General features: G+C 42.0%; 1 protein-coding gene across 2 annotated transcripts in view; it reads left to right on the top strand.

Annotated features, from left to right (window-relative positions):
* Positions 1 to 19,419, top strand: part of TRIO (trio Rho guanine nucleotide exchange factor) — a 338,883-nt gene that overhangs the window by 77,503 nt on the left and 241,961 nt on the right. The gene's annotated exons all lie outside the window — the stretch shown is intronic.

Below are 19,419 nucleotides of genomic sequence, written 5' to 3' on the forward strand. Positions count from 1 at the left end.
TTTATATCGACTTTATCACCACTTGTACTCCTAGAACTGTTTGACTTTAGAAGGAATTTACTTGATAAGAAAAGTTTTATTAAGGTTGTTTGAGCATATCAAATTATAATAGATGGTTCAAACCATTCTAATTGTAGGCTGTGACAAACCAAAATCTGGACAGGAAATTTTAGATATACGTTCATAAAATGAAAGCATAAAATTCAAACGTATTGAAGGGAGTTGAGAGCATCCTGTTTTATCTCAGACACCCTCTATAGTATTGAAATTTATAATATCAATTATGATATATAGATTTTTATATATTTCAAATAGACGTAAGATAAAAATAAAACATCAAGGTATGTTTGATCTTAAACACGGATTGGCACTTTTTAAAAAATGAATGGCCAGATAGTATTTCAGGCTTTGTGGATCCACACGGTGGGTCTTCGATGAGGCTGCTCAGCTCTGCAGTCGGAACATGGAAGCAGTGTTGGTCGAGAATGGGCTTGGCTGCATTCCAGTGAGACTTTGTTTGCAGACGGTGGCAGAGGGCTGGACTTGGCCTGCAGGCCCTTGTCGGTCAGGCCCTTCCTGCAGTATTGTTTGAAAGCTTGGGATGGAGAGGAGTTCTCTCTTCTCTACTTTTGAATAAAGTGAAACTGTGAAATATTAGCAGACAGTCTCTAGAACCTGTTCCAGGAGTTTAATTTAGGTTTTGGGGCGATGTAATTTTGACCACCTTTGAACGATCCAAATAATCAGGGCCCTTTTGATCTTTCCCTGTACATTTAGGAAGATAGCATTCAAAGCTGGATTCAGGCGGTTCTTCCCTTTCTTCACAGCAGTGGCTCTTAGCTCCATCAGCCACAGCTCCTCTGCTGATAGTGTTGTGTAATGCTCTGTGTGTTATCCTAAAATGTAGTTAGCACCTAATTAAATCGAAACAATACTTTAACTAACAAAGAAGAAATGAGAGAAACCTAGTTTACAGACATTTGTGTGAGTATGTAATGCTGAAGTATGACTGTGCACTAGCACACGGTACTGGAAGTGCTGATCTGCTTCGAGAGTGTAAATCTGTAAATCACCTGGTAGCTTCCTTCATTGACAGTCTTGCTGTGGAAAAGAAAGGTCAGCAAACACCTATGAACTCTTTTCTAAGCGCAGAGAGGTGCTCCTGAACTTGTGGACTTGCGGCCCGTCCTGGGATCACGCTTTGGTAGGAGCACTGTGGGAGAGGTAGCGCCCCTGCGTAGCATCTCCACAGACGGGCTGTCCACGGAGGCCGACTTCTAGCAGTGTGTTGTTGCTGACTCAGACGCCATGAGCCACATTGCTGATGGTGACGGGATTTTCTGAAGTGAACAGTTCTTGGGACATTTCCAAGCCAAAGTAGAGATTTCCTCCATTTACAAGATAGTTTCTCTCCTGAAAAATGTAGTGTATAAAAACTGTGCCAAAAATTTGTTTCTGTTTATGCATAAAATGGAGTTCGGTTTAAACTCAGGATTTTGAATTCTTTGAATATCTGGCAAGACATTGGAAAGTCAGGATGTCAAAGTCAAAGATGTTTAATGAAGTGTGTGTGTGCTGGGGGGTGTCACATGTGAGGTCTGTCCGGCATTCCTGGCCCTCATCCTCCCGAGGCCAGTCATGTTCCCCCCCAATCATTGTGACAATTACAAATGCCCGCACAGATTTCCGAATATAAAATAGAACAAAGGAGTATCAGGTGAGGATCCATGGAGGGTGTTAAGCACGTGGTCAAATGTGTAGATCGACCCTCGTCTGTGCTCTGATCATGCAGACAGAGTAGCTCACTGTCCACCCAGGCTTTCTCAGAACTCCTGAGTGCTTTTTCTGGAATCGCTTCTCTCTTTATTTCTTATATTCTCCTTTTCTATCTTTTCCTTATGTCCCCCCCCCGCCCCCCCCCCCCCCCCAGCATTTTACTTGGTCATTTCTCTGGGTATGATTCTCTAGGGTAAAGTTTCTTGATGATCCACCAAACTGCTGAGTCCTAATCATTTGTAATGTGTGGTGAGAATCATCTATTACCATAATAATTAAAGCACTGAAATTTGCAGTATACGTTTTCCAATATCACTTGGCTGGTTTTTGTTTTTGTGTTTTCCCAGAGCTGGAGAGAAAGGGGTAAAGTTAAGGCTCACTCATAATTCTACAAATGGATTACATCAGTACCTTTCACAAGAGGTTGCTTGAGGATTAAATTTGCAAGACAGTACTTTCAAATTACTTGCATTGCAATGCCCACCAAATGTGTTTAGTGGTCGCTGTTACAAAGAAGGGAAAAACAAAGAATAGTTTGTCATGTTTACTGTTGTTTGGAATTTTAACAGTCCAAAGGTGCAAAAATTTGCTTTGCTTCAGTAGTTCTCTCTCTCTCTCACTTGTGATCCAATTACATTTGGATCGAACATGCTGAATGGGCCCATTTTTCAGTAATGGCCCCCTGTCCTTTCCATCCCATCTGTGGGGTGGGGGGAACCCTTGAATGACCTGTGGGTGCCAGAAAGTGGATATTGGAAGGAGTGCTGTTAGTAGTGTTATGTCCGAACCAAGAAAGAATTAAGGTTATATTTTATGAACGAACTTTGGCTATTTTCAGTTGACTTTTATAAATTTCACAGTTGAGCAGTAATGAGTCATAATCACTATTTAATTTTCTCAAGCCAGAGAGTAGATGCATTTTGTTCTTAAACCCTCCAGGTTATAAGTGAAGGGGAGAAAACTTTCCCTTGGGGTTAAGTTGAAAGTCTGTTAACGCCTATTTCTGGGCCTGCCTTGCTCTCCTAAGCGGGCCTCTTTCTAGGTGCCTCTTTTTCCTGTCCTCTCTGCAGGGAGAGAGAGCTATTTACCAGCTTCATTCTCTGCTCTTATGAGTTTAATTTAATAATGTGATTAGAACATAAAGTATGCAAGAACAAAATGTGTTTTTATGATCATTTATTTAAAACTTGTATTATGCAAAGTTATAGAAAGTTATATATTGTAGAGTCATAATAGAATCCTTTCTGATCTTGGGGACTTGAACTCCTTTGGACAGTCTTATACAGGCATAAAACAGTGACTGATTTTTTTTTAAGATTTTATTTATTAATTTGGCAGAGAGAGACACAGCAAGAGAGGGAACACAAGCAGGGGGAGTGGGAGAGGGAGAAGCAGGCTTCCCGCTGAGCAGGATGCAGGGCTCGATCCCAGGACCCTAGGATCATGACTGAGCTGAAGGCAGGTGCTTAACGACTGAGCCACCCAGGCACCCCTGATTTTTTTTTTTAAGAGACGGGGAGGGAGAGAGAGTGAGACAGAGCGAGACTCCCAAGCAGGCTCCATGCCCCCAGCGTGGAGCACCATCTCCAATCCCTGAGATCGTGACCTGAGCCGAAATCAACAGTCAGACACTTTACCAACTGAGCCACCCAGGCACCTCCGAATTTTTTTTTATAACAGTCGTCCCCCAGTCTGTGAGGAATACGAGCCAGGACCTTTGGTCTCTGAAACCACGGATAGGACTGAACTCTATATATACTATATTTTTTCCTGTACATACATACCTATGATAAATTTTAATTTATAAATCAGGCACAGTAAAAGATTAATAATAGAGTAGAACAATTGTAACAATACACTGTAACATAAGTTCTGTGAATGTGGTCTCTCTCAAAATACCTCACTGTGCTGTACCCAGTTTTCTTGCTGTGAGATGGTGTAATGCCTGCACGATGAGGTGACGTGAGGTGGGTGACGCAGGCGCTGGGACGTAGTCTTGGCTACTTGTTGTCCTGGCAGCGTGCAGAAGAGGGTCATCAGGTTCCCGACCGGGGGTGACTGTGGGTAACTGACACCGTGGATAAGGGGGGCCTACTGTATTTTCTCACGCTGTCATAGGTCATTGAAGGAGTCAGGGGGAAGCAAATACTTGTTGAGAATCTAAGTGTCCAAGTTCACTCAGGTAAAGATTCTGGTCTTGTGGGTGTTCCAGTCTAGTTGAGTACATAAGGGCTTAATTATAACAGCAGTGGCAACAGCTACCAGGTCCTGTGATAAGGCTCGATCCCAGGACCCTAGGATCATGACTGAGCTGAGTTATCTCATCCAATCCTTCTGACAGTCCTGCTGAGGTAGATCTCGTTATTCACATTTGGTAGTGCTGGAGGCTAAAGATGACAGATGCTAAGTGGTTGTCAGGGTCACATGGCTGGTAGGGGCAGAGTGTGTACCTGCCACTGTTGTTCTCCACTGCATGTTTTTACCATACTGGGCTGCTCTCAGTTCCTTGAATGAGACATGCCCACTTGTTTCTGGCTTCAGTGAACATGTTGTTCACCCCTACCCCCATACCCCATACAGAGAGGCATTTCCTGCTCCCCTGCACCACCTTTGTACCCCCCCACCTTCTGCAGTATGTTCCCTTAACTTCCTGTAACCCCAGCTTCACACTCAATTGCATTTATGGTTTTAGTTTTATGGACTCTTGCAATATACTTAGCTCCACGAACAGGTCCTTTCTTAGCTCCCTGAAGGCAGGAGGAACTGTCCATCATCATTACCTAGCATGGCATGTGGTATGGTGGATACACAAGAAATATGCCCCCACAAGAAATATTTACTAAATGGATGTACAAACTTTTGTTCACTACGTACCACACAGGGTAGAAAGTGCGAGATGCTCTGAGAGACTACGCATCTTTTGAGCTGTGGACAACACACTTTTAAAAAACAGCATCCTAAATCAGTTACAAAAAATTGAGTATAGTGGCTTAGTCGGTTAAGCGTCTCCCTTCGGCTCAGGTCATGATCCTGGGGTCCTGGGACTGAGCTCCCTGCTCAGCGGGGAGCCTGCTTCTCCCTCTTCCTCTGCTGCTGTTCCCCCTGCCCTCTCATTCTCTGTTAAATGAATAAATAACATCTTTTAAAAAATTGAGTATATGTTTTCAACATGTGTGTTTGTTTACTTAATGCTGTGTATTACAAAAAGTCATAAAATTGGAACTTTAAAAAGGATGAAAAAGTTTTAAAAACATGGAGTTTCTAGTATTTTTTTTCTATATGTCAAAGGATCACCTGGTGCAGGGGACCTACCCCACTTACACCTGGGAGTACTGGGGGTGCTTCCTGGTGGCAGACAGCCATTGAATAAGCCTCAACACCTGGTGGAATTGGCTGGTGGGCTGATCAAAGTGTGGTCTCGAGTGGGAAGTGCTGGGCTCAGGAGGGGAATGGCAAGCAGTTGAGCATGAAGTGTGATGCTCCAGGACTATGGGGGAGCGTGGAAAATAAAATTCATCCAAAAGGCTGGGGCTAGGCTAGAATTGTGGTCTGATGGCGTTCAGCGTGTAAGACGTCACCAGTGTGTAAGACATCACCATTATTGAGTTCTTGAGGAAGCAGGTAACTGACCCCTCTCAACATTTAGTAAATAGTTTTCCTTCCCTTTCTTATCTCTGAGTATAGTAGACATAATGTTCCATTGATTCTATCCCTTCTTAAGCTCCTGGTTAATTTTTCCCCCCTCTGTACCACATCCACCTAAAGATTTACTCCCTGTCATTATCATTGAAAACGTTGGTGGGGTTCCTGTGTGAAGAATACAGACAGCATGATGCCATGGACTACTTGAAGGCCATAGAGAAATACTGGTAGTTTCAGAGGTGGGATGAATGTCAGAGGATAAAAAACTACAGTTCTGTGGATGAGCTGGGTGATGGCTAGGGGACCAGGCAGTTGTGACCTTAGAAGCTGGTGACCAGACCAGTGGATGGGGAGATGCTTATTCCTTTGCTAATCTTTGGGTAGGATGGTAGCTGCCTTGGCTTGTCTAACCTTCTGTACTGTGAAGACTGCCCGCGGTGCTGGTGAACAGCCTGATGCTCGTCGGGGGCAGATGGCCCCCAGGAGCCCGTTCCGCAGTCTCAGTGTCTGTCTATCTGGAGGAAGGTTTACACCACAAGTGAGTGGAGGGAAAATGTTCTGAGATCTGTATTTAGAGAATCGATACACAAAAATCATGTTTGTACTGTAGGGAGTGAAATCGTGAAAATTGTTTCTGTTCCTAACTGTGACAAGTACCTATAAGTAAAAGGACGCACTGTAATGATTGCAGATTATGATGATGCAGAAAGTATTTTAGCCTATTTCACAGCAGATATGTCAGTCTGTTAAGAGGAATGTATGAATTTGCCACGTGTAGTCATTTAACAGAGGTGTGGGGCATTTTAAAAAGTGATTTGTAAAAAGATCTGAAATGACTATTTAAAAATTTTTTTGATCTAATCTACAAAGCTAGATGATTTTCAAGGAATGTGATACCAAATGTTGATAAGAAAAGATGATTTTGTTTTAGGTTAAAATGCACTGTTTTTCTTTTTAAATGATTGTAATAAAAGAAAGGGATTTTGGGGCGCCTGGGTGGCTCAGTCATTAAGCGTCTGCCTTTGGCTCAGGTCATGATCCCAGGGTGCTGGGATCGAGCCCCGCATCGGGCTCCCTGCTCGGCGGGAAGCCTGCTTCTCCCTCTCCCACACCCCCTGCCTGTGTTCCCTCTCTCGGTGTGTGTCTCTCTGTCAAATAAATAAATAAAATCTAAAAAAAAAAAGAAAGGGATTTTACTTTGCCCTAAATTACATTCCAATAATTTGGAAGATTTGCTCTAAGTAACACATTAATGAAGACTTTAAGAATATGTCTTCTAAGATTTGAGGAAACTCTGATCTGTTAAAGAACGAAGGGGAAAATAGTATCTCTGAAAAACTGAAACAAAATATTATCCATTCTTACATAATATAGTCAGAATATAAGGGAAACCTAGGATGTGTATTTTGCTACTTGTAAAACATTTCAGACTTTAAAAGTATTTCAAGCATCTTATAATACAGTCTAATTCATTTGTACAAACTAACAAATTCTAGAAAATGGTCAGACCTAAAAAAAAAAAATTCAAGCTCTGGGTTGAGTACAGCAAAAAGCAACAAAAAATGCTCTAAAAACAGAAGACCTGGATTTGATTATGGCTTCCTGGCTGTATTATCTTGAGTAAATGGTGATTTCATGTCTTTGACCCTTGAGTCCCTGGTTTCTAAAATGTAGACCATAAATGTATAAAAAATAAATGTATCTATCTTACAGGCTGGCTTTAGTCATTGGGTGAACTAATTAGGTTTGTAAAATGCTTTGAGAACTGTAAAGAACTATATAAAATGTTAATAGTTTTAATAGTTTAAAGGTGGGATGTTGGCCAGTGATGGTTCTGCTAGGTCCAAAGATGATTTAATTTACGTAAATTGGAGATCGTCTAGAAAAATGAAAGCTTTTTCTTCCAAAGCCAAAATGTAAAACTGAATGAAAATTTAGCACTTATGTATACTCATTCTAATCGATAAACATGTATTTGTAAAATGAGTTCACTGGCAAGTCGTCAAAAGCTTTTGGGTAGGGATGCAAGGTTTTTTTGTGGTATTACTGATAAAACTATGCATTTTTGATGAAACCTAAAACTTACAGCTGTGGATTCAACCAGCTGACCTGGTTGGTTAGATGGATGACCTATTTAGCAAATGATTTATTATGAGAGAGACCAACCTAATTTTATTGAACTGTTGATTCCTCAGGGTGAAAGGCCCAGTGATACGGAATTATGGTGGTTTGGCCCTTTCCAAAGCAGTTTAATACAGCCTTTTTTTTTTCCCCAGAGCATCAAAAGTCCCCCCAAACTAAAAACTTAATGGTGACTGAAGATATGTCCTTTAAATGTATTCAAAATCTTAAAATGCTTGCATTTTTATATAATGACAAAAAACCTTTTATGAAAAAAAATTTTTGTCTTAATTTATAAAATCTGTATTTTTATTCCTCAAGTCTTGTAGTGAACTGTTTGCCGAAGCAGAGATGATGAATACGTAGATAGCCCTCTCTCTTTCTATTCAGTACACCAGACTAAACTGTTGGGATCAGGAATGGATTAACTTAGAATGTATGCACTTATTTCCCAGAGGGGTATTTGACAAAGGTATTAAACATTAGTACGGTTATAATTATTGAATACACCCTAACCGTATGTCCAATTAGGAGAGAAGAAATAATCATACCGCCTCTAATCAAAATGACCTCTCCTCCGTTCCATATAAATATTTTTAATAATCAGTTATGACCTGTTTTATGTAGAATGTTTTTGAAACATTTCTCGACTTTTTTGGGCCAGCTTTATTGAAATATAACGAACTCTAGTGTAAGAACCACCCATTTAAAGTGTTTGATTCAGGGGCTTTTCAGTACATTCACAGAGTAGTACAACCATCACAGTGGTTAATTTTAGAATGTCTTCACCAGAAAGAACCCCACACCCCTTAACCTTCATCCCTCCAAACTTCTCATTTTTTCCAGTCCCATGCATCTCCTAAGCTACTCTTTTTCTCTACAGATTTGCCTATAAAACAACCTGGTTTTATAACTTGAGAAAGCTATTCACGGACTTTCTAGGCCCCTCTGCTTTTGCACTCCATGGTAACTCGGTGTATCTTTATAAACATCTGGGAGAAGAATGGGGCCTCCCACCTGCCTGCTTGTCAGCATTACGAGTCCTTTTTCCCTCTGATAGTACCTGGGAGTTCTTTCCCTTTCCTTTGGTACTAATGTGGTTGTCGATGCAGAGGTTGAAGAGGGCTGGGTTCAGTGATACTGCGGCGTGATGTGCAGTTGAGACGGAAAGGCTTGCGTGTTGCTTTGAAATACCAGAGACTCAGAATTTGTGGAGGCAGGCTGACGTGGTCCACTGGGGACGTGTCCATGCAGACGGCACACACACCTGCTGCCACCAGCAGTTGTTGGGTGGAAATCAGCAGTTCTGGTCTTGACACGGATGGGCGTGAACGCGACACATTCAAGTATGTGACCTAAAACCCTCTGCACAGTCACTGAATTCGTTGACCAGCAAGGTTCTTAAAATGCCTGGTGCTTCACCTCGGCAACTTCATCTCCTCTCAGTTCACCTGTTGATTGAGAGATAATTACTTGGCCAGTAGTACTGGTCAGGCCTTGATAGCTAGGTATTAAAAAGGGAGACTGGTTACAAGCTGAACCAAACCTGCTTGCCTAGTTTAACTTAAAGGTGGCTACTATTTGAAGTAGAATGTATGGCCCAGTGATTTTTATTCTTTCTTACCACTAGTGCTCTTATTTATTGGACAAAATTACCTTTAAAAACAGTACTGTATTTAATGTAGCTACTAACCTTGTACTGCCTATGTATGATCAGCTGAACCTGCGGGAGACGCTACATGGGATGGGTGTGCCTTTTTTATCTGTGGTGAATTTTAAAGCTGATCATAATGTTCAGATGTAATCAGATACAGAGTGATGTTTACATGTGCGAAAGTAGAGTTTGGGTCAGATTTCTTTCAATAGTAGGCATGTAGTAGATTTTAATAGGAGTAAAAGTAAGAAAAATGCACAGCGATGTTGTTTTTGGAGGAGTATGGCCAGTGTTGGAGGGGAACTGATTACCTGTGTCCTGGGAAGGACTTTCTGTAAGAAGCTAATTAGATGGTGAAAAATGCTGATTAAAGATTTTTCATTAATTTGCTCTTTACTTTTAAAACATTTATAATAATGTCAGTGACACAGTCTCGTCCCTATTGCACGATGCAGTGGTAGGTGAACTTGAAGCCGGGTATCTGTTGTACTGTGTTTGTGACCCTGATTCCCATGTCAGCGCTCTGTCACCCCACGTGGGCTCGAATGTGGGCGTGTTGCCTCCCACAACCCCTCGTGGTGCGAGAGGGAGAGGTGTGTGGGTGCACCGTCTCTTGCTCTGGTTGAGAAAGCTTTTTCCTTTATGTCCCATGTGCATATAATTCAGGACTATAGTAAAGAGAATTCAGTGTTCATCCTTTTAATTTAATGTAACTTTTTCTGCTCCTTTTTTCTTTAATTCATAGAGTGGTCCTTTAAGTTAAGATCTTGCACTGCAGTTTTTAAAGTACCCAGGAGAGCAACTGCAGTGTTTTCTGCTTGGTCTTGATTGAATGGTGTTGTGTAGAGGTGAGGAGCCCCTGGTGTCAGGTCCTAGCTCTCAGGCACCTGTGCAAGTGAATTAACCCTGTAAATTTCCATCTCCAAATGAAAGGTATAAAAACAAGCACTTTGTGGGATCAGTGGAGTTGCCAGCTCATGATGCTGATGATCGTGACATTTTGGCCGTATTTTCATATAGGATGGTGGTAGGTTATGCATCATCTGAAATTGTTGGCCAGAGAGAAGATAAGAGTGCATAATGCACAGGATGTTTTATATAGTCAATAGAGTAAAAAAATATTGAAAATTCAAATATTAAACTGCAGGAATAATTCCAGTATACAGTTAACTCTTGAATAATATGGGTTTGAACTGTGTGGGTCCACTTATATGCAGACTTTTTTTTCCAATAAATATAGTACAGTACTATAAATGTATTTTCTATTCCTTATGATTTTCTTAATTTTTTTATAACATACTTTATTGTAAGAATAAAGTATATGATACATACACAAAAATACGTGTTAGTCCCCTGTTTGTGTTCTCAGTTTCCAGTCAACAGTAGGCTATTGGTAGTTAAGTTTTTGGAGAGCCAAAAGATATTATACATGAACTTTTGACTGTGTAAGAGTCAGTTCCCCTGACCCCGTGTTGTTTAAGGGACACCTGTATGTAAATGGCATTCTGACATAGAATGTCTGTATGTTTGTTTTTGATAGAAAGTCTAGCAGTTATTTTGTAATGTTCTATTCTGATTAGTGATACAGACCTCCTCCCGTCTCTATCCTCCCTCCCCTGGCCTTTCTGGGTGCTTGTGAGCGTTCTTCAATATGCACCTGGTTATTCCTCCTTCTATGCTTAGTTGAAATGTACAGAATAAGAATTTTATGTAGTAATTCAGTCTGCAGTGAAAGCTTTTATGCATTCAAAGGTTTGGGTTGTTGGTCTCTTTCCCGAAAAGATCTATGCAAGCACAGCACACGGGAGCTACAGTGTTCACTCCCACCTCGATCCCCCCAAGTACCTGGAGATGCGGAGATGACTTCCCCGTAGGGAGTAAGCACGGAACTGACTTGCATTCCCTAGGTGCTTGTTTGGGAACTGACTTCTCTATTTAATCCTCACTGACCCTATCAGATGCCCCACCCCGTTCCACAGATGGGGCTCTGAGAACCAAGGCCACCCCGTTGCAGAACTGAATTCTGATCAGGTTGAGCAAACTAAAAAAATCCACCTTCTTTCCACCATTGTCTGCCTCCATGTTTTGTGGAGGGGAAAATACAGGAACATAAATGACTATGAAATTCATAACGGGAGTACCAGATTCAGTTCAACAGCTACTGAACAATGGGTAGAGTACTGCATAGGGTCGTCTACAAGGACAACATTCCCCCCCCCCCCCCCGCCCCAAGTTATTAGGAAAGGCTTCATGAAGTTTGAGACTGGCCTTCAAAGAAGGATACTTTGGGGGAGAGGGGAGGGTGATAGGAACAGAAGGAATATTTTCTCAATTTTGAAGTAATTCACATGTAGTTTGCAAATTGTTTGAGAGTATTCCCATCATTCCAGCTAGAATGTTACCAAGGTTTTCCCCTCTCCAATGTTCCTTCCTAAACTCTTTGCCTTTTTTTGCAACCTAAATTTTGCTAAATTTCAGGATTTCGTGTTTGGTCTGTGAATAATAAATTTTAAAATAATAAAACAGTTAATAGGAATCATACAGATTTCTGGAATAAGGCTTTAGAAACTAAGTGAAGCTTGAAGTTTGTTTGCTTTTATGAATGCAGTGTGGTTACATTGGTTTATTCTAACAGATACATGATTTCTAAAGATGGGATCAGTTATTACCTACTAAATGCAGTTTTTAGGGAGACTCCAATCAGGAGCTTTGCAGCGGGGGTAAATGAAGGAAAAGGGATTCTTGGTCACAAGAATTTTGGGAATAACTGATGTATTTATGCAAAAATCACTAAAATTTTAGCTAAGCTGTTAATGTGAGGCTATCCCCCTTCCCCTTTTTTACGTGACAGCAGATTTCCATTCTCCTCACTCCTTCCCTTGTTCTGAACAGTTGCATGTAAGCATTATCAGCATTAAAAACATATTTGGGAGGAAATCCAAGCCAAGCATCTGTTAACCAGCCAGACATTTTCCAAAACCCTTTCAGCTGCAAACAGTGGCTCTGCATGCCCTGTGCTCCTGATGCGCGCGTTCGGGGGGGTGCGCGTGTGTGTGTGCGCGTGTGCATGTGTGTGTGTGTGGGGGGGCTTTCCTATTGAGACTTTCAGACGAGAGAATACTAACTTTTCACCAAAGCTGTGGAAAACAAGCCACCCTCTTATCAGTATCTGATGAGATTCTGCATATCTACTAATTGGTTTGAATCTGAAAGGATATTAAATGTGAATTTTTCTCCCTACTTTTTTCTTTTTACAGTCAAGATGGGATTTCTTCATTAAAGCTATTGGCAAAACCCATTTTGGAATATAATATGGTAAAAGTTTGAAATTTACATTATGTTCTCATGAATTGTGAAACAAGTTTTTAAGAGTAGTTCTTGGATCCCTAGAGTGTCTGATTAAAGTACTGGTGATGGTTTTTGTTTTTGTTTTTGTTTTTTTAAGGGAAATAGCAATGCATTTCAGTAGGTTGAAAGAAACAAAAATGCCACTTGGATTCTTTCTTTGTTTCCAGTGTTAGAATGAGAACACCCCTCCCCCAGCCCCAGCTTGTTTTTGAAGACTGTTAAAACCCTTTGAGGGCTTATTCAAAGAATATTTTCTAAATATCTCTCTTTCCTATTAACTTAGAAATACAGGCCTTGTTTTGGGCCCGTCTCATGTATTCAAATTCATAGTATGTAGTTATTCTTTGAACGTTATAAATTTGCCTTGTATCATAATTGGGAATTAAATGATACTGACTTAGGGAAGCCAGGTAGAAATTACGGAGTTGGTAGATGATTTTGTAATCTTTTAGTAATCGTTTAGTATGATCATAAAAATCTGTACATAGTAGAGCAAGTATTCAGGATTTTCTGATGCCATGGGAGCAAGCTGGGAGGAAGAAGACAGAATGTCGGTCCCTACTTAAGATTATGTACCTTTAAAACGTTTTTCGTTAAAGTTTTCTTTGAAACTTCATTCGTATTAGAGGCTGATTTTTATATTGTGGATCCAGAGAAGTTTTCAGCTCTAAAACTCTGATTTTAGCATTCTTCACATTTTATTTCGTCATTTTAAATAGCAAAGCTTGGAGAAGGCAAAGCAGTAACAACTAAAACGTGTATTGCTCCTTTTATGTTCCTGTTTCCTCTCTCTTACCCCAGACACTTTCTGTGATTGTATTTCCTTCTAGTCGTACTTGTTAGGGTGTGCCATTTATATTAGTAGCGGAGCCTCTCAAGACCAGATGTGGGATAAATTATATTCTATGTGAAGCTTGAAATACTTTTTGTAGCAGTTCAATGCATTTGAGTGCTATAATTTTTACTAAAATTACAAGTAAGTTCTATTGAACAGCATCTTGATGATGACGACGGTGACAAGGATACTCAGAGTCACTATGCTACTCCCTGCGTCAGGCATCGGTGTCGACTCTTGACGGTCTTCACTGTAGCACTGAAGGTGGGTGCCCTGTGGTACGGGCGTGGAAACTGGGAAACAGAAGTGAAGTGACTTGTCTCGGCCGCACAGCTCCCTAAGTGGCAAAGCCATACTTGGAACCCAAGCAGCGATCCTACTGCTGTGCTCTTAACCACATGCTGCCCTTCTACCAGCTGACTGATAGAAAGTTCTCTCTATTGGGTTAAGATGGCCTGAGAATTGGAATAACTGTATCTCTGCGTATAATGAAGATATGCTAAATCTTTATCTTTTCCTAACCTGCTCATCTGTACACAGAGTAAAGGTTGTTAACAAAGGAGACCAAACCATTACAAGTCTGAAGTCTGGTCTGTTTTTCTGGTTAAAAATATTATGGAAGTTAATGCAGTTTTTCCCTTGAGTTCTCGTGAGAAGAAAATAAAGTGGTGTCTGCCAGGCATAGAGAAGTTTCTGCTTCACACTCCTTCACAAGTGAATGTTATAAGGAAAAGATAATAACGTGGGGGCTTTTTAATCTACTGTTTGCTTGCTTGAAGTCAGCCAATCCTTAAATTCCCACCATAGTCTGCATTGCTGGAGAATAAACTAGAAATGAGAAACACAGTCCTCACCCTCTGTAAACTCCGTCTGTACTTGGGGAGGTAGATGACAGGCGAACCTCCAAACGCCTGGTCAGTAAGTGAGTTCTAGCAGAGGGGGCTTTCAGAACGGACGCCGGTGCTGGTAGGCCCCTCGCCATAGCACAGGTGGGCAGGTGGGCAGGTGTGTCTTCTCAGCCCCCCGTGGGGAGCTCCGTGGGAGCTCGGGAGGTGTGCTGAGCAAAGACTTAGGGGCACTCTGGCCACCTTGCCATGGCTCTCTCCCTCTTCATTTGCATTTACCCCCTTCCCTTAATGTTCAGCCCATACCTTAAAAATGAGGTGTTTTTTTTTTTCTAAAGTTAAAGTTAAGTTTGCTTCGAGGTTATATTCCTTAATGTAGTAAACTTTTTCCCCATCCCTTTTGTTTTCTTTATGTTTGTGGGGCTTGATTAAAGTTCCCATGTGCCTGGTATAATGACCACTTCTATTATGCATGTCTTGAATTAGAAAATGATTTTTAGAAAGGTATACTTCAAATAGTACTTCAAATAGAGATGATAACAAAATAGTATGTCTGGATGTAGTGTCTTGGGTTTAAAAAGTCTTCAGCAGGAGGAGCTAAGCCAGACTAGTGCTTTCTGCAGCATTTGCTTTTCTCATACATTTATAAGGAAAACCTGTCAGGAAAATAATTAGGTGCATCAAAAGACCATATTGACTTTTGTATGCTGGTAGTTTTTTTCCCCCTTAATTGTGTACATTTTTTATTAGTTTTTGTCTTGTATGATCAGTTTTCAGTATAGGCATGCCAGTAGCCTAGAGCTTCCTAATTCATCAAATAGAGAATATTTTCTAGGAAAATAGCAAAGGCCCGGTCTGAGCCTTCCACCTGCTGTCCAACAGAGCAGCTCATACACAGACGCTGTGTGTCCCTCAGGGCCTCTGAGGGGGAAGGGCCCTCCTGGGGAGGGGCGGCTCAGCTCTTGCCTGCAGGCCTGCCCGGCTGCCCCTCGCCCACTGCCTAACAGAGGGATGGCGGCCATTTAGCATTCTGTACTTCGTTCATTAGTTAAAGTTGGGAGAATAAAACATGGGAGAATTTTAAGGTTTTTGGATAGAATATTTTAACATAGGGGTTGATTTTCTTTTCATGTGAGAGATGTTGATACATTAGGAAGATATAACCTATTTTTCACGAAGGTGGCTGTTTTCTATCTGAAGTTGCCATTTTTGGGAAGGCACTTTGAAATTGTGATTTCCTTTTTTTAATTCACAGCATTTCGTGTAAAAATGCATAGGCTTTCTGATTGATGGCTCGGACGCATCTGCGTAAATGGCAGCTGAGCTAACCTCCCTGAAGTCGTAGACAAGGTAAAAATCGATGCTTCTCTGAAGGCGTCAGTGAATAAATGCTTACAAGTAACTTACCGCCAACTTTTCTGAATTAGTTATCTACACTCTTGAACGTGTTTTCCTGTAGAATTGTTACTAGTGGCTAAGCTCTCAGGCCAGGCCCTAGAAGTTGACCTACTCTGTCATGTTGCTGATTCTGCACCTATCTGTCTCGCAGGTTCTTCAGAGACATTGCCTCGTGCAGTGTTCCTAGGGCCTGGTGAGGCTCTAGGTGACCTTGTAAAGCTGCCCTCCAGAACCTCTCCCGGAGGTGCAGCTGGCTCAAACCGGAAGGAGCATTGTTGCCCTCTCCCTCTCCCCACCGCAGCCTGCAGAATTACAGTATTAAGACTATTAGAGAAAATAAGCAGTAATCATCAAAATAGATCTGAAGTTCTGATGGGCCAGTGGGACCACATCTGTGTCCAAGTGAAACCCAGGAAGCAGGAAGCAGCACCGTTGCCAGTGGCCTGGGGGACTCGGCGATCTGCTCCTTGTCATCAGGGAGCGGCCGGTTCCTGGTGGATTCGAGTGGGGGGCATCAGATACGGGTCTGGCTCTTATACGGAGGGTATGATTCCTGGAGCACAGGGAGAACGAGGTTTGGGATTTTGGTGTGCACGTTGAGGGCCTCTCCAGCAAGCACTAAGATATTAGGACGTGAAGTTTGAAAAAGCTGGTGAACCTTTTGGGTCCATGAAGAGATAGCTTTTGTTCTTGAACACTGTTCCCGTGGGCTGTAACCATTCTCCGCCCTTGTGTGGTGTAGCCATTTGTCCGTGGTATTTAAATTAGGTTATTGTGAGAGTTCATTTGCACCTGTTGAAAATCCTGGCATAATTTCTCCATTAGTAAACCCCAGAAATCTGAGCCCTTCTTTCACTGAAGTTTCTTATTTCAACTAGAACATTCTTGTTGAATGTGTGTGATAGGATCAGTGTACAGCTTTCAAATGGTTCAGTCTTTCTCTGCAACAACAAAGTTTCTTATTCAGGGGGTGCCTCAGTGCTTTCGCTCCCCTCCTCCGCCAGTGGAATAAGAACAGAAAGGCTTAGATTATTTTTGAGGCAGCTGCTAACAAAAATCTTGTTTTCTTAAGGGCAGTGCTTGTCATTACTTAATGATAGTAGATGTGCGCCCAGGCTGGTGACGGTCGCACTGCCATGAATGGGTGATGCCTCGGCGTGGAGGTGCCTGTCTGTGCAGATCAATGGCCTTTGCAACAGACCCTTTCTGCACCCGGAGCTGGTTGTAGGGCTGTGTGTGCCCGTGCACACAGAGGTCACCGGGAAGAACAAGTAGGGGAAGGGTGTGCCAGGGGGTTGATATTTTGGCCCAGTGCTTCAGAATCTGGGATGACTGGTGGCCTGTGGTTTTGTTGTCAGCCCTGCTAGGCCAGCATTGACCCTGCTGAAGCCCGTTCGCCAAATGATTCCCATTCCAGTTAAATGATGCATGCTATGGAATTAGCTATTTATTTTGAGTACCAAATGTATTTGGTATCTGTTTCAAGCAGGAAAACATTGTAGGTACTTAGGGATAGAGTGTGTACTAAATACCGCTTGATTGTTCTGCAGAGTAACTCTTAATGATATAATGAGAAAACACCCCTTCTCTGGCCCCTTAATGTAAATTTTACTTCTCCCCATTTCTTTTATCTGATAAGCAGTTACAAACACTGTTGAAACAATTCAAACCCTTTGAAACAATTCAAACCCTTTGAAACAATTTAAATCAGAAGGTGAAAGTTCAAAATAAACAGAATCCCTTTTTAAGGATAGAAAAATAAAATATAACTTAATTACAGGCTCAGTGGTATTAAAGTTTCAGCTTCTCATTTCAATTAAATTTGAAACTTGATTTACTAGGTGTTAAACTAGGTGGGAATTCTCAGGTGCAGTTTCATTCAGGCCTGGGAGGTTCATGTGCTCCTGGAACTTAATATCTTTGCCAGTATTTTAAAATAGCAAGTCTGTCTATGAAGTCACATCACTACTTTACTGAACTGTCAGACTGTGGGAAGGCACAACCAGGAATGGTCTGGCTTTGCCCCCACCTGCCTCCACCTCTTGGTAGCTTCTCATGCAGTCCCTAGAGTTGTCAGTTTTCTTCAGAGTGTTAGAAAGGTCTTGCTCTGTGAGTTAAGGGACCAGACCAGACTAAACCCAAACATTCCTCTCTTATCCAACTCAAAGCCCTTTTCTTCCCCAGTTCAGGTCTGTGCCCCCGCCCCTTTTGTGGGTCAGCCGCAGGGCAGGGAGGGGGCCATGTCTGTTTACTCTTCAGCTCTCTCCTCTCTACAGCCTCCTCTACAACTGGTTTTATTCCAGTTCCCTGTCTCTTATTCCAGGCAGGAGTAGGGCTCTGTTTTTTCTTGGCCCCTTCTGGTAGGGGGCGGAAACAGGGGAAAGGACAAGGGTGACACCTCTTTTGACCTCGGATGTTGTCTACCATTCTCTTTTGCTTTGTTTCCGTTTCTGCATCTATCTGTCTCGCAAGTTCTTCAGAGACATTGCCTCGTGCAGTGTTCCTAGGGCCTGGTGAGGCTCTAGGTGACCTTGTAAAGCTGCCCTCCAGAACCTCTCCCGGAGGTGCCCCTGGCTCAAACTGGAAGGAGCATTGTTGCCCTCTCCCTCTCCCCCCCCGCAGCCTGCAGGGCCAGGGCTGGCACCAGGGTGCTGCTGGGCTGAGTTCCTCCATGGGAGCCCCGGAAAGATGGACCCGTTGTTAGAGGCTTCGGGCCTGAGCCAAGTTCAAGACAACGGGACTGCTCCTGTCACAACTGGGGATTTGGACTTGGCTGCTGTAATCTGTTGTTTTATGTGTGGATATAAACCTCAGAATTATAGGGAAGATCAGTCTGAATTACGAAAATTTTTAATGTGCAACTTGCATATTTTCAAATGTAGCTATACATGCCTTTACATGAACAGTTTTGTTCTTGCATCTTATAAAAAATAAGGCTTTTAAGGAATCCATTCTTACAGGTTAACTCAGAAATTGAAGTTATATATCAAAGGAATTCTTGATCATTTGAACCTTATTTTGGAAAATTCACTGAATTTTATAGGTTTCTTATAGTACACACACTTATGTATTCAGTCTAGATTTGTAAATAAGTTTCCATTATGAAAATTAAAATACATCTTAATTTTGTTTCAAGACTTTACAGCTCATGCTAAGACGGCACACCATTTTGACAATGAAGTTCACAAGTTAGAATCTGTGACATGTTAATAAAAAAGACTGTTGCTTTTTTGCTTTTGTTTTTTATTTTTTTAGAGTGTGGGGAATCTAAATAGATCTTGTACTTCATGGTGTATTAGGAAATCATAGCGTTAGAAACTGGTAATATACTGGGGCGCCTGGGTGGCTCAGTCGTTAAGCATCTGCCTTCCGCTCAGGTCGTGATCCCAGGGTCCTGGGATCGAGCCCCACATCGGGCTCCCTGCTCAGTGAGAAGCCTGCTTCTCCCTCTCCCGCTCCCCGTTTGTGTTCCCTCTCTCGCTATGTCTCTCTCTGTCAAATAAATAAATAAAATCTTTAAGAAAAAAACTGGTAATATACCGAGTTAAAATGATCAAAATAGCCTTTGAAGGAATCATGAATTTGTTATAGCCTTTTTTTTTTTTTTTTTTTAAAGATTTTATTTGAGAGAAAAAGGGAGAGTGTGGGGGGAGGGGGCAGAGGGCAGAGGGACAAGGAGACTCCCTGCTGAGCCTGAAGCCTGCCACAGGGCTTGATCCCAGGACCCCCGAGATCATGACCTGAGCTGAAGTCAGACACTTAACTGATTGAGCCACTCAGGCACCCCTTTGTTACAGCCT

Source organism: Phoca vitulina, unplaced genomic scaffold (genome assembly GCF_004348235.1).
Source record: "Phoca vitulina isolate PV1807 unplaced genomic scaffold, GSC_HSeal_1.0 scaffold17, whole genome shotgun sequence".
In the NCBI taxonomy this organism is placed as follows: Eukaryota; Metazoa; Chordata; class Mammalia; order Carnivora; family Phocidae; genus Phoca; species Phoca vitulina.